Source organism: Aegilops tauschii, chromosome 2 (genome assembly GCF_002575655.3).
Source record: "Aegilops tauschii subsp. strangulata cultivar AL8/78 chromosome 2, Aet v6.0, whole genome shotgun sequence".
In the NCBI taxonomy this organism is placed as follows: Eukaryota; Viridiplantae; Streptophyta; class Magnoliopsida; order Poales; family Poaceae; genus Aegilops; species Aegilops tauschii.
The window spans coordinates 54,358,552-54,371,587 of record NC_053036.3 but is presented as its reverse complement, the minus strand read 5'-3'; the positions used below and the strand labels follow the sequence as shown (position 1 = coordinate 54,371,587).

Genomic DNA, 13,036 nt, shown 5'->3' with positions numbered 1-13,036 from the left:
TGATCATGACCAATAAAGATGGTCATAACCTTGTAAACTGTGGTGGGTTGCTATAACTAGGCGCCACCTCATCAGTTTTGCCTATGTGTCATGTCCATGTGGCAGTTTTTGCCCTAGGTTGTGAAGCAACCTATATTTCTGTCATTCCCAAAATTCCCAAAAAAATCTCATAAATTCTTTGGGACATATCTTTGTCAAATATGTAAAAAACCTTCCTTGCCTAGTTCAAAAATAATTAAAAAATATTCATTTTCCTATTCTGTTCAGAAAAGCACTTTGTGAAGGAAGTACCACTTTGGCATGTCCAAATGGTATCCATTTTCTATAGTGTTTTCCTATGCCCAAATAACCATCCTCCACCAAATGCTAGCTCAACCCATTCATTATTTTGAGCCCAACTTCAACATTTGTATTTATGTCCAGTGTGGTACTTTGCAAAGTAAGTACCACCTAGGCTCCTCCTTTTGAGCTGAAAATTTGTGAAGACGGTATTCTTAGTAACTGATCATCCTCAGCCAAAACTCACGCCCATTAGCCATGTGCATTTCCCGTACCGCTAATCAAACACTTGGCTGCTTATTCATGTTTGAGCATCGATCGGTCTCCTCGTGAGAATCTTATGTCGTGATTTTCTTCCTAGCACCTACCTGGGGAGTGCCCAACCCACTAGACATACCTAGGCCACCCAGAACACATGGCAACGCCACGGTCACGCGGTGACCACGCGGCGGGCATGCGAGTTTACGCGCTCTAGAGTTGGGGCCCTCGGCCACCGTCCAAACCTCGACGTATCGCCACCAAATCATGTATTTATGATTAAATAGGTACTTATGTAACTAGAAATGATTTTTGGAAAAAATAAATAGCAAACTATGAGGCAGCTGCAGTTCAAATTTGACCCACTTCCTACTGAATCGGCGGGAATTTGTCTTTTTCACCAGATGTGGATCAAAACTTTTGACACCCAACCATTTTGTCAATTGTGCATTAAATATGGCATAGTATTTTAAAAAATTGATTTGGTCCAATTTTGCAACAAATATATGGTAGGTCCTTCACAAAAAAAACTCATTTCAGGCACTCAGAAAATCGAACATGAATTTTCCGTGCAAAGAAAATGAAAACTCCCTTAGGCAACATTGTTTGGAATTCCAAGATGCACCCTTGTGCACAATATGAGATCATTTGAACAAACTATGCCATGAATGTGGCCATAAGATTGATCATTTGGCTTGAAAGCCATGAATCTTCACGCATGATAGCTCATTTTTTAGAACACTTTTTTAAAATAATTTCCGTATTACAAGTTTATTATTTTTCCTGGAAACTTGGTAACATATGATGACACAATTCGACGGTTTTCCAATTTTTTGATTTTCTTTTGAATTTTTTATGCCCGTTTCAAAATGCGGTCACAGCGGGAATGGCCGTTCCTAGCTAGTGGTTGAATCTTGGAATTTTTTTGGTGTTTCTCTGATTAAATAGATACGTATGTACCTAGAAATGATTTTTGAGAAAAATAATGAGCAAACTACGAGGCAGCTGCAGTTGAAATTTTACCCGCTTCCTACTGAATCGGCGGAAATTTGTCTTTTTCACGAGAGGTGGATCAAAACTTTTTACACCCAACCACTTGGTCAATTGTGCATTAAATATGTCCTAGTATTTTAGAAAATTGATTAGGTCCAATTTTGCAACAAATATATGGTAGATCCTTCACAAAAAAACCTCTTTTCGGGCACTCGAAAAATGGAAAATAAATTTTCCGTGCAAAGAAAATGAAAACTCCCTTAGGAAACATTGTTTGGAATTCGAAGATGCATCATTATGCACAATATGAGATCAGTTGAATAAACTATGCTATGAATGTGGCCATAAGATTGATCATTTGGCTTGAAAGCCATGAATCTTCACGCATGATAGCTCATTTTTTAGAACACTTTTTAAAAATAATTGCCGTACTACAAGTTTATTATTTTTCCTGGAAACTTGGTCACATATCAAGACACAATGCGAAGGTTTTCCAATTTTTTGATTTTTTTTGAATTATTTATGCCCGTTTCAAAATGCGGTCAAAACGTCGGGCTTGACCGTTCCTAGCTAGTGGTTGAATCTTCGAAAACTTTTGATGTTTCTCTGATTAAATAGATACTTATGTACCTAGAAATGATTTTTGAAAAAATAAAGATCAAACTATGAGGCAGCTGCAGTTCAAATTTGACCCGCTTCCTGCTGAATCGGAGGGAATTTGTCTTTTTCACCAGAGGTGGATCAAAACTTTTGACACCTAACCATTTTTTCAATTGTGCATTAAATATGGCCTAGTATTTTATAAAATTGATTAGGTCCAATTTTGCAACAAATATATGGTAGGTCCTTAAAAAAAACTCATTTCGCGCACTCGAAAAAAATGGAAAATGAATTTTTAGTTAACCACGAGCAATTTTGTAGTTAACTATGACCAATTTAGATGGTCATGACATTGTATGCGTGTACTGCATTTTGATTGGTCCGTTGGCGCTTCACGCGGATCGTGCATGGAATACCGTCGGATGCTCGCGGATCCAACGGTAGTCCTCGCCCCAAGCCCACCTAAGCTGAAACCCTCATCCCCATCGCTCAAACTCTAACTCCTATCCCCTCTCTCCTATCCCGATTCAGATCATCCCTCCCTTGTGCCACCGCCACCTCCCCTAGCCCCAACCCAGCGACCCGGCCCCGACCTCAGCAACCACCGCCCTCCTCTGGCTCGCGCCGCAGTCGCCGCATCCCCGGCTCCTCACCACAAGCTCCAGCAAGCCCGCCCTCCCCGCGGCAGCGGCCGCCGCGCCCTGCGGCTCGCGAGGCGACGAGCTCCGCAGCGCCTCCGACGACCGCGCCCGGAGCGCGACGGCGGCGCCATTCCAAGCACTTGACGCCACGCTCCGCCGCGGCTCCTTCACCGTCCGCCGCTCCTCCGGGCTCTGTACCTCGCCGAATTCCCCCTTAGTCACGGCCTCTCGTCCGGGCTCTGCACCTCGTCCACGGCTTCTGCACCTCGATGGTTGCTGCTGGACTCTACCCCTCCAAGTTGCCCGGACGCCTCCCCAACTCTCCCTCCTCCCCAACAAGGCCGCTGCCGTCCTGGCGGCGTGCCTCGGCCCCGCGGCGGCGGACCAGCCCGGGTAGGTGCCCCTCGTCCCCGCTTGTTTTCCCCCTCCGATCCGATCGATCCGCAGGAGGCTGTAGCTGACCCCCTCTCTCACCTCGCCTTATGGATGCAGATCCGTCGAGGGATACACCATCGCCGGCCGCCGCTCATTCGTGCCTTCCTGTTACTGAGGTCCGCCCTCCTTTCCACTCGCGCAATTCGTCGAGCAAGTCGCGTGCTGCTCTGCTCCAACGAACGGTTTTATTTCTGTGCAGGTTGGGGAGCAGGATCTGGCGCTGGGGTTCAAGGTCAACGCCAAGGGCACTGCTGCTGCACGCCTTCATCAGCGTCTTCTCCTGGCACAACGAGACCATCAACATCTGGACGCACCTGCTCGGCTTCTTCTTGTTCTCGGGAATTTTTAGAGTAGCATTTCTCATGACTCCGTGAGTAACTGTTCATTCTTTTCACCTTTGACGAACATCTCATTCTGGTGTGCTCCCTTGTGGATCGGTAGGAAGCCGCTACACATTTTTTTTGGGGTCTGAATACGATACGAGTACGTTAAAAATCCCCTGTTGAGGATCGTTGATTCTCGTACAGTGAAACTTGCCTTACTAGGTGGTTAGGTGTGATTAATTAGCACCATTTGTAGCACTCGCGAAGTTATATCTTCAGTTATGAACTTTCATTTGCTCATGAAATTCAGTTACCATCCGTCTATGCAAATCTACACAAGAAAGGCATAAACCTTATGTATCTTTGCAAGCATTTACATGTAAGATGTTGCTGATATCTGGATTTACTTATGTGTGTTGAATTAGTAAGGTGTTATGACATGAGGACTCAGGCTTGGTCAACATTCCTGCAGGTTTAGGTATCTCATAAGAAATGCTACTCTAAAAATAACCTACATTCCTGCAGGCTTATGCCATTTTTCTTTCCTGAAATACCTTTTCACTTTCCTGTGATAATAATTAATAGCAACAAAACAGTTGTTATAATAGAGCCCTTGCAGTAGTAAAAACAGGCATGTAGGTTATTTTTATGAGATTTTGCACTGAAAAGTTGGCACTGTGTCCTACCCTCATAAGTGTCTTCGATTAATATGAGGTGAGGATGAAATGTTCTGTCAGATGTGAATTCCTGCTGTCTGGCAGGCAGATCCACATGTCTTGGAGATTCAATTCAATTGCTTCAGTACTACTAGAGTGCTACTAGCTACTGTTGCCTTGGCTTTCTGCTATCTACGGGTAGATGATTCAGACTTAATTTCGGTGCTGTGTAGGTCATGCGGTTCCGGTTGCTTTTACTTGACCAACCTTGCTGCCTACCTAATCTGCAACTTTTACGGTGCCATGACAAGAAATATACACATGTTCCTTTCAACCACGACAAACTTCATTTATTTATACTGTGTAATGCTGAGTTTCCTTGTGAATTCTGTGTCCTAATCTGGTTTGGGTTGGTCGAATCGCAGATTGGCAAGGCCGATGGTGAGAAGTGTAAGTACCTGAGTGATGCTGTTTCGTGGAATATGCCCAGCCACGTGGAAGCAACAACTCTATTTCAAGGCTGTGTCGTGCAGGTTCTGATCATGGTATGGCAGCACACTTTCCAGCGTCGATCTGAGCAAACGATGAAGCAAGGCTGCTCCTCCTTGTACTGCATGTCTTCATCGACTTGATTCTTTGACAGGGAGATATTTAAAGCCTTCACTTGTTCATTGTGTCATCTGCTGATTACTTTTTCTATTATTTTCTTGCAAAGCATGTAATGGTTTGGAGTAGTTGATCATGGCCTGATGGAACATTCATGTTGTTAGCATGTATATATACACTATTACAGCAGCTTGTTGATCAAGCGCTTCTTTCTATCTAAATGTGTGCACAGAAGTTCAATTACCTTCTAAAAAATTATTGGTGCACTATCTATCTATATATATACACTATCTATCTATATATATATATATACACTATTACAGCAGCTTGTTGATCAAGCGCTTCTTTCTATCTATATATATACACTATCTAAATTGTTTGCAACGGCATTATGCACATGAGGCAGGACTATACAAGTGAATTGTCACAGTAAGGTCCTTCCATGGATTTCATGTGGCTCCTTGAGTTGTAAGATGCAGCTCCAACATTGAATATATTTTGAATGTTTCCAAAGATACTCTCTGTTACGTTTACTTCAATATATACATGCATGTTACTGATAGCTAGAAGCTGGCTGCAGGAATCCGTACACATATATACTCTCTTGTACAGTACATTGCTAGATCACTCACTAGGCATTATGTAATACTACTAGGAGATATGGGTGAGGGACTAAAAGGATGATACGCTTCCATGAATTTATTTGTAAGAAGTTTTTCTTGGCTGTGTACAAATCAGCCCAAATGAATTTATGTTCTTTTTTACCTCCAGAGTTATAGTGCACTCATACTGTCATCACATTGCGTGTTCTTGCTGCATATACCTCTCTATTTGCTTAGGCAGACAACTACTTATGTAATATGCAAACAACAGCAACAGAGCTAGTGATGCTAATTCTACCTCTTGTTACAGAATCAGAATTCCTCTTGTTGCACAGGACAACTCCATTTCCTCTTGTTACAGAATCAGAATTCCTCTGCTTCTTATGCTACTCTACTAGAACTCTGCTTTTCTACTTGTCATATTGAATATACATGTTCTAAACATTATACAGTACTTTCGTTGTTAACTCCAAACAACTTGGGATCTTCTCTTCTGCATGCAGCAACTGGCTTACCAGTACGCCGCCAAGGGGGCATGCCTTGCCCTGGTAGCAAGGAGGGAGTGGAGCCTGTGGTAGGTCGCCGACCGCGCCTTCGAGCTCGGCGCGCAGGACGTGATCATTCTCCCCGGGGACATCGCAGACCCCGACGACTACAACAGATTTGTTCAGGCCACAATCGACCAGTACAGCCAATGTAAGTCAGCCCCTCTCCGTTACAACTAACCTGGTTTAACATATTTCTTCCACAAGCAGTCATTCATTTGGGTGTAAGATAGTTGACATTTACACTTTTATATGTTTATCAGAATATTGATACTTTGCATGCTATGAGTAAAATGCTCTATTTTCTTTCGTCACCTTTCTTGTATGAATGATTATCTCATTTTAACTTGCTGGAGAATCAAAGCATTGTACTAGCTAAATTTGTCTTATCATTCTAAAGAACTTGTTTGTTTTTTGATTGGTTTGTTCATAATATATTGGCCCCAAATTTTTTGATTCTTCTCTTTGGGTTCATGTAACAGGGCGACCGTGGAAGGCATGATGATAGTTCAAATTGGCATTCTGTTAGTCCAGTGTAATGAAGGTCATGGCCTAGTCAAGTATGGTCGCCCATTAAGTCGTGCATATGTTTTATATGATTGGAGCAGGGGCCCAGTTTGTGCCGATTGTCACTGCATATGTTTAACTGTGATTCTACTTGTATATGTGTTATTACACTAGTAGAATTTGTACCTGTGCGATGACTGGAGCAGGATCCCAATATTTGTAGAGATTGTAACATTGATTGTCACTATATACAGATTGATTCTGGTTGCTGTTACTTGAAGTATTTCTTATGTTTTATGTCTGTTGATTTAAATATTGATTATTTATTTACTGTCAAATCAAAATCAGAAGAAAAAGGCATTGACAAAAGGGACCACTGGGACCCATCTAACTAGAGGATTTTTTTGAAAAAAGAAAAATAAAACTGTCTAGCCGAGAAGGCCATGGCCCAAAAATGAGAAGGCTTAATTGTTGGGCTTGGCCCATCTACCTGACCAAAATTAATATGAGAAACAAAAACAAATAGGCTGAATTGTTGGGCTTAGCCCATGTAAAACACTGAATCGGACCGGTCTGATTCTTGTGCCACATCAGATTGCCACGTCGGATGCCTATGTGGCCTGGAGAGGCTGCTAGTGACCAAAACAAAACAGTAGGCATATTTTGGTTGTAAACGTCTACGACCTTCTCACAGAGAAGGTCGTTAATTTCAGTTTACGACTGCCAGCTTTTGACCTTCTGTTTTTGGTCACAAAAAGGTCGCAAATGAAAAACAATGACCTTTCAGTGACCAATAGTCAAGGTCACAAGTTGACGTATTTCTTGTAGTGTGCGAAACATTGGAGAAGAAGACATCGGCCCAGTCCTCCGAGCTTGCCAAGGCTCTCCGTGATGCCAAAGAAGCGCGGAGCGAGTCCCGGAGCGCTCGCGAAGAGATCCAGCGGGCGAGGCAGATAGCGGCTGGTAAGGCCTTTCTTTTGCAAAGTATCTTTGGAGGTCAGAGGTACGCTTTGCTCACACGAGTGTGGAGTTCTCCAGGCGCGTTCGCTGATCTTTCGAAGAGTCTCGCCAACGCCGCACAGTTCTTCCGAGCCCAGGAGGGGAACTCGACTGAGAAGCTGTTCTGGTCGCAATATCTCGCACTGGAACACCCGCCACTTCTGAACGACCAGCTGAAGCAGCTGAAGGGGCTGCATAGGGTGGCAGGCCTGGCCATGAAGGACTTAATAGTCCAACTCTGGCCGGCCGAGCCGATTCCTAGCAGCTACTTCGGCTTGGTGAAGCGGCTTATCGATGCGCGGCTACGGATTGATGTTGTAAAGCGCTCAGCCTGCATAGAGGGTGCATGTATGGCCTTCGCCCGCATCAAGATGCAATGGGCGAAGATGAAGACCACCGAAGTGGCGACCGCAGGTCCGCCCAAAGGCAAAGATCGTCGGAAGCCGGAGAGGTACTTCGACGACGTCCTAGAAGGAGCCCGAGTAATAGAGGGCCAATGTTCTAAGGACGTAATATTTGATTAAATGGGTTCGGGTTGTACAAACTATGTTGTGAACCTATGTTGTTATATGGCTATGTTTGCGCCTTTTGCTTCAAGCGGTTTTTCCTCCTGTGCGGCCGTTTATTATTATATTTCTGAAAGTTGCCAGCCGTCGGCTTCAGCCCCCATGTAGATGCTGCAGGGGTGTTCGACATAACGCGTGATCATGCTTTATCCAACGTCTTGGTCCATAAAGGAGGTGTCCGTGAGGTGAACCAGGCAATCAGACTATGCAGCTTTATTACTTTCACTTAGCCATATGAGTTGGACTGTGGGGCTAACTACTAGCCCCTTGTGCATGTGCGGCTATCCAGACGATGGTGCCTTTTCCACGCGGCTGGACGAAGACCAGCACCTCGTATAACACGGGGTGAATCGCTGACGATTTGTAGTATAACACTAAGTCACCGAATCGCCGACCAGCTCTCGCCTATCATGACAGTCAGTTTTCGGCTTTCTCTACTGAGGTACTTGACCGGACGAACCAGAAATATATCGCAGTAGTTCTCCCTTTACCACCTTAGTCGAACGAGCGGAACGTAAGGTGGTAAGCATAGGAGCCGGTCAACCCAACTATAGACCAAAGATATGATTCGGAGCTGATGCATATAATGCAATATCCGAAACGCCAAAGAGTTCCCTATAGGTGTTCGGACTTGAAATGTGCAGGGCCGAATACAGCCCCCGGTGTTAAGGCCGGACTAAAGGTGTGGCAGTCTGAAGTAGGGAGGGAATACAGATGATGACATAAAAATAAAGTGAAGTCCAAACAAAAGTGGAGATCAACTATTTCCTTTATACCCTGATTAATACGTCGAGCCGTGCTATTACAGATAATGCCATGGATATCAAGGCCATTTTACATGACGAGAGTTTACACAAGGGAAAGGTTTACACAGGGCATAAAAGTGATGGTTTGAAGATCCCAAGGGTGCCCTGCCGCACGTGTGCGCCATTTCTCCTTGGTAGGAGATCCTTTGAGAGGAGGAGCCGATGGTCGTCTGCAAGAAAGAGGGACCTGGAAAAGAGCCTTCATACAACCGTAGATCAGGTAGGTTCTTTAAGGAACCTACAGTGGAAGGAAAAAAAGTGGAGGTCCGAATAGGGTCAAGCCGTACTATGGACCTTCTCCGCAGTGTGCCTCAGGCGCTGCCCAAGGTATTTTAAGTGTGTAATTATGTACGCGCGGTATGTATGCCACAACCTTATGGGGCGATCGACGGAGGCTAAACTGCTATTCAAGCTCCGGCTCCACCGGGCTATCACAGTGTAATGTGGATCGGACTCGCTTAGAAGTGTCATGGGTCTTGATGACCGATGAGCTGTTCGGCTTGATGGGGCCGCCCTGTACTTCGGCTGCTAGGGCCGCGTGTGCACCTTAGTACGGAGGGAGCGCTCCATATTCCCATTTACTGTTCTGACGCCACGCGGTCCAGGCATTTTGAGCTTCAAATAAGCGTAGTGCGGGACTGCATTAAAGCGGGCGAAGGCAGTTCGTTCGAGAAGTGCATGATAACCACTGCGAAAAGGGACGATGTCGAAGATCAATTCCTCGCTTCGGAAGTTGTCTGGAGACCCGAATACTACTTCCAGTGTTAAGGAGCCCGTGCAGCGGGCCTCGACGCCGGGTATCACTGCTTTAAAGGTAGTGTTTCTAGGCTTGATTCTTGACGGGTCGATGCCCGTCTTACGGACAATATCCTGATAGATCAAGTTGAGGCTGCCGCCATCGTCCATGAGGACTAGTGAGATGGTATCTGTCGATGATAGGATCGAGTACCAGGGCCGCCGAACCTCCGTGACGGATACTGGTTGGGTGGTCCCTGCGATCAAAGGTGATCGGACACCGACCATGGGTTGAATTTTGGGGCGACAGGATCTACGACATATACGTCCCTTAATGCGCATTTGCGCTCCCTCCTGGGGATGTGGGTGACATAGATCATGTTCACCGTTTTCACCTCGGGGGGGGGGGGGACTGTTTTTGTCCCCCAGTGTTCGGCGGGCGAGGCTCACCATCGTCCTCGCTTTGAGGTCCTTTCCCCTTATGTTCGACATTTAATTTACCGACCTGTTTAAAAACTCAGCAGTTTCTGTTGGTGTGGTTGGCAGGCTTGTCAGGGGTGCCATGAATCTGGCAAGGTCTCTCTAGTATTTTGTCCAAGTTGGATGGACCGTCCCTATTACCTTTGAACGGCTTCTTCCGCTGACCGGATTTAGAGCCACTGAATTCGGCATTTACTATTGTATCATCTGTTTCTTCGTTGTTGTTCTGACGCTTGTTTTTGTTGTGTCGTGGCCTTCCATAGCCATCCCTGGCCTCAGAGGTGCCAGGGTCGTTGGTACTGCTGCTTCTACGAGCCAACTAGGTCATAAGTGCAGTAAGAGCTGCCATAGTCTTTGGTTTTTCCTGACCGAGGTGTCTGGCGAGCCATTCATCACGGACGCTGTGTTTAAATGCCGCTAGGGCTTCAGTGTCCGGACAGTCCACAATTTGGTTCTTTTTAATTAAGAACCGATTCCAAAGTTTTCGAGATGACTCTCCAGGTTGCTGGACTATGTGACTCAAGTCGTCAGCATCCGGTGGCCGGACATTAGTGCCCTGAAAGTTGTCCCGGAAAGCATCCTCTAAGTCTTCCCAACTTCCAATGGATTTTTCTGGGAGGCTGTTCAACCAATGCCATGCTGGTCCTTTTAGCTTTAGAGGTAGGTATTTGATGGCGTGGAGATCATCTCCGCAAGCCATGTGAATGTGTAGAAGCAAATCTTCAATCCATACAGCAGGATCCGTCGTTCCATCGTATTGTTCGATGTTCACAGGTTTGAACCCTTCTGGAAATTGGTGCTGCATTACCTCATCGGTAAAGCACATGGGGTGTGCGGCACCTCTGTATCGGGCGACATCGCGACGGAGTTCGAATGACATCTATGTTCGGTGGTGATCCCGGACTTGGTTATGTTTGTCGCGCCAGGCTTGATGGCCATCGTCTCGTGTTGGGGCACGTCCTCTTGATCCGTAGATTGATCTAGTCTGGCCGGCCCTACTGGTCAGGTCCTATCGTAGGTCGTACGTGTAGCCCGGAGCCACTGTCTCCCTACCTATATGGCGAGGGGGCGCGGGCTGGTATTCGGCATAATTGGTCATTTTGTCCCGTCCACGTGGTGGTCTGTCTGGTTGATCAGCATGATTGTATTTTGACGGTATTGGCTCAAAGCCCTCATCGTCGAATTGCGACAGTAGCCTGTGTTTGGGATAACTTTTTGTTTGGTGCTCAAAGCCATATCCTTCTTCGGCGTCTAGGACCATGGTCCATCTGTCGTTGAGCATATCTTGTTCGGCTTGAATCTGCTGTTGTTTCTTTTTCAGGCTCCGTGCAGTGGCGATGAGCCATCGCTTGAAGTGTTCTTGTTCGAGGGGTTCCTCTGGGACGAAGAAATCTTCGTCGCCGAGGCTAACATCCTCTTCGGAGACAGGTAAGTAGTTACTATCTTCCGAATCCTCGTGATCGGCAAGTTCGTCGGGGTTGACTTGACCCTCTTCCCTCTCATCCTGCTCGAACGCAGGCTCAACAGGGTGGTCGGAGTCTTAGGCGTTGTCCGGAGTGTCATTATCTCCGGTGCCGGTATTGCTTTCCCTTCCCCGTCACGATCGTGAGCGGCGCCGCTAACGCCGGCGTTTTGGTGGTTCATCGACGGGCTTATCCTCATCTGGACCCTGAGTGCCGTCGTCGTCCTTCTTCTCAGGCGTGTCCACCATGTATACATCGTAAGTAGAAGTGGACCTCCAACGCCCGGTTTTGACCTGGTTCAGCTTCGACATCGTCGTCCATGCCATCGATGTCTTCGGAGGCGTAGTCTAGCATGCCAGTTAAGTCCTCGATAGTGGCTATTAAGTGGGTGGTGAGTGGGACGTAAAATTCCCTACTCTCAGCCCCCAGTTCAAGCTGGGCGTAGTTCGGAGGTGACACTTCCATGATGGCAAGAGATTGTATTAAGTCTAGTGTTTCATTTAAGAGCGAAAGCTGGACAGGCGTCTGAGGATCTGCGGAGCTAAGCTCGGTGATATCCACTTGGCCGAGCCCGATGGCCGCGGACATCGAGACTTCGGGGTTGGTGTCTAGAGGCGAGTCCGGCTTCCCGATGATGGGGAGAGTCCCATTTGACTCCGGGCCCTCTGATTGCGTGGTCGCATATGGGTCTCCGGCTAGAAGCTTCGTAATGGAAGAGAGTCCAGCGGGGTTTATCCTCCCGTCTTCGGACGAAGTGGTCCGCCCCGGATCAAAGGCTGAGGCGGGCATGAGTGTTGACCCCTGAACGGGATCTGATGGTAGATCCTAAGGGCCTCCTTCATGCCGGTGGGGAGCGGCGTCCGAGGCCATGAACCCCTCGAAGACCAGGTCTCCTCGGATATCGGTGATGTAGCCTAGACTTCCGAACCTGATCCGGTGACCAGGGGTGTAACTGTCGACCTGCTCAAGGTGCCCGGTCGAGTTGGCACGTAGCACGAAGCCACCAAACACAAAGAGTTGGCCAAGGAGAAAAGTCTCCCCGGAGATAGCGTCGTTGTCTATAACAAGGCGAGCCATCGAGTCTTTTGTCGACAACACAACGGAACTCTCAATGAAAGCACCAATGTCGGTGTCAAAACCAGAAGATCTCGGGTAGGGGGTCCCAAGTTATGTGTCTAAGGATCAATGGTACCGTGGGACAATAGGGACACAGTGTCTACCCAGGTTCGGGCCCTCTTAAGGGAGGTAAAACCCTACGTAGGGGTTACAAGAGTTGATCTACCTCAAGAACGTACTGGCTAAACCCTAGCCGTCTAGCCTATGATTATTCTGATAGCCTCGACGGACTAAACCCTCCGGTTTATATACACACCGGAGGGGCCTAGGGTTGTATAGAGTCGGTTTGCAGAAGAACAAAATAGTACATCCGGACACCAAACTTGCCGTCCACGCATATAGGAGTCCTACCCGGACACGGGGGAAAGTCTTCTGCTTTATCTTCATGGCCCATCAGTCCGGCCCATATCGAGTGGACCGGACACC

General features: G+C 46.8%; 1 long non-coding RNA gene across 1 annotated transcript; it reads left to right on the top strand.

Annotated features, from left to right (window-relative positions):
• Positions 1-2,648: 2,648 nt before the first annotated feature.
• Positions 2,649-6,735, top strand: LOC109744084 (uncharacterized). The gene is made up of 6 exons (XR_012201757.1): positions 2,649-3,164; positions 3,264-3,322; positions 3,406-3,576; positions 4,611-5,496; positions 5,897-6,089; positions 6,421-6,735. It is a non-coding gene; the product is annotated as an uncharacterized lncRNA (long non-coding RNA).
• The last annotated feature ends 6,301 nt before the right edge of the window (positions 6,736-13,036 follow it).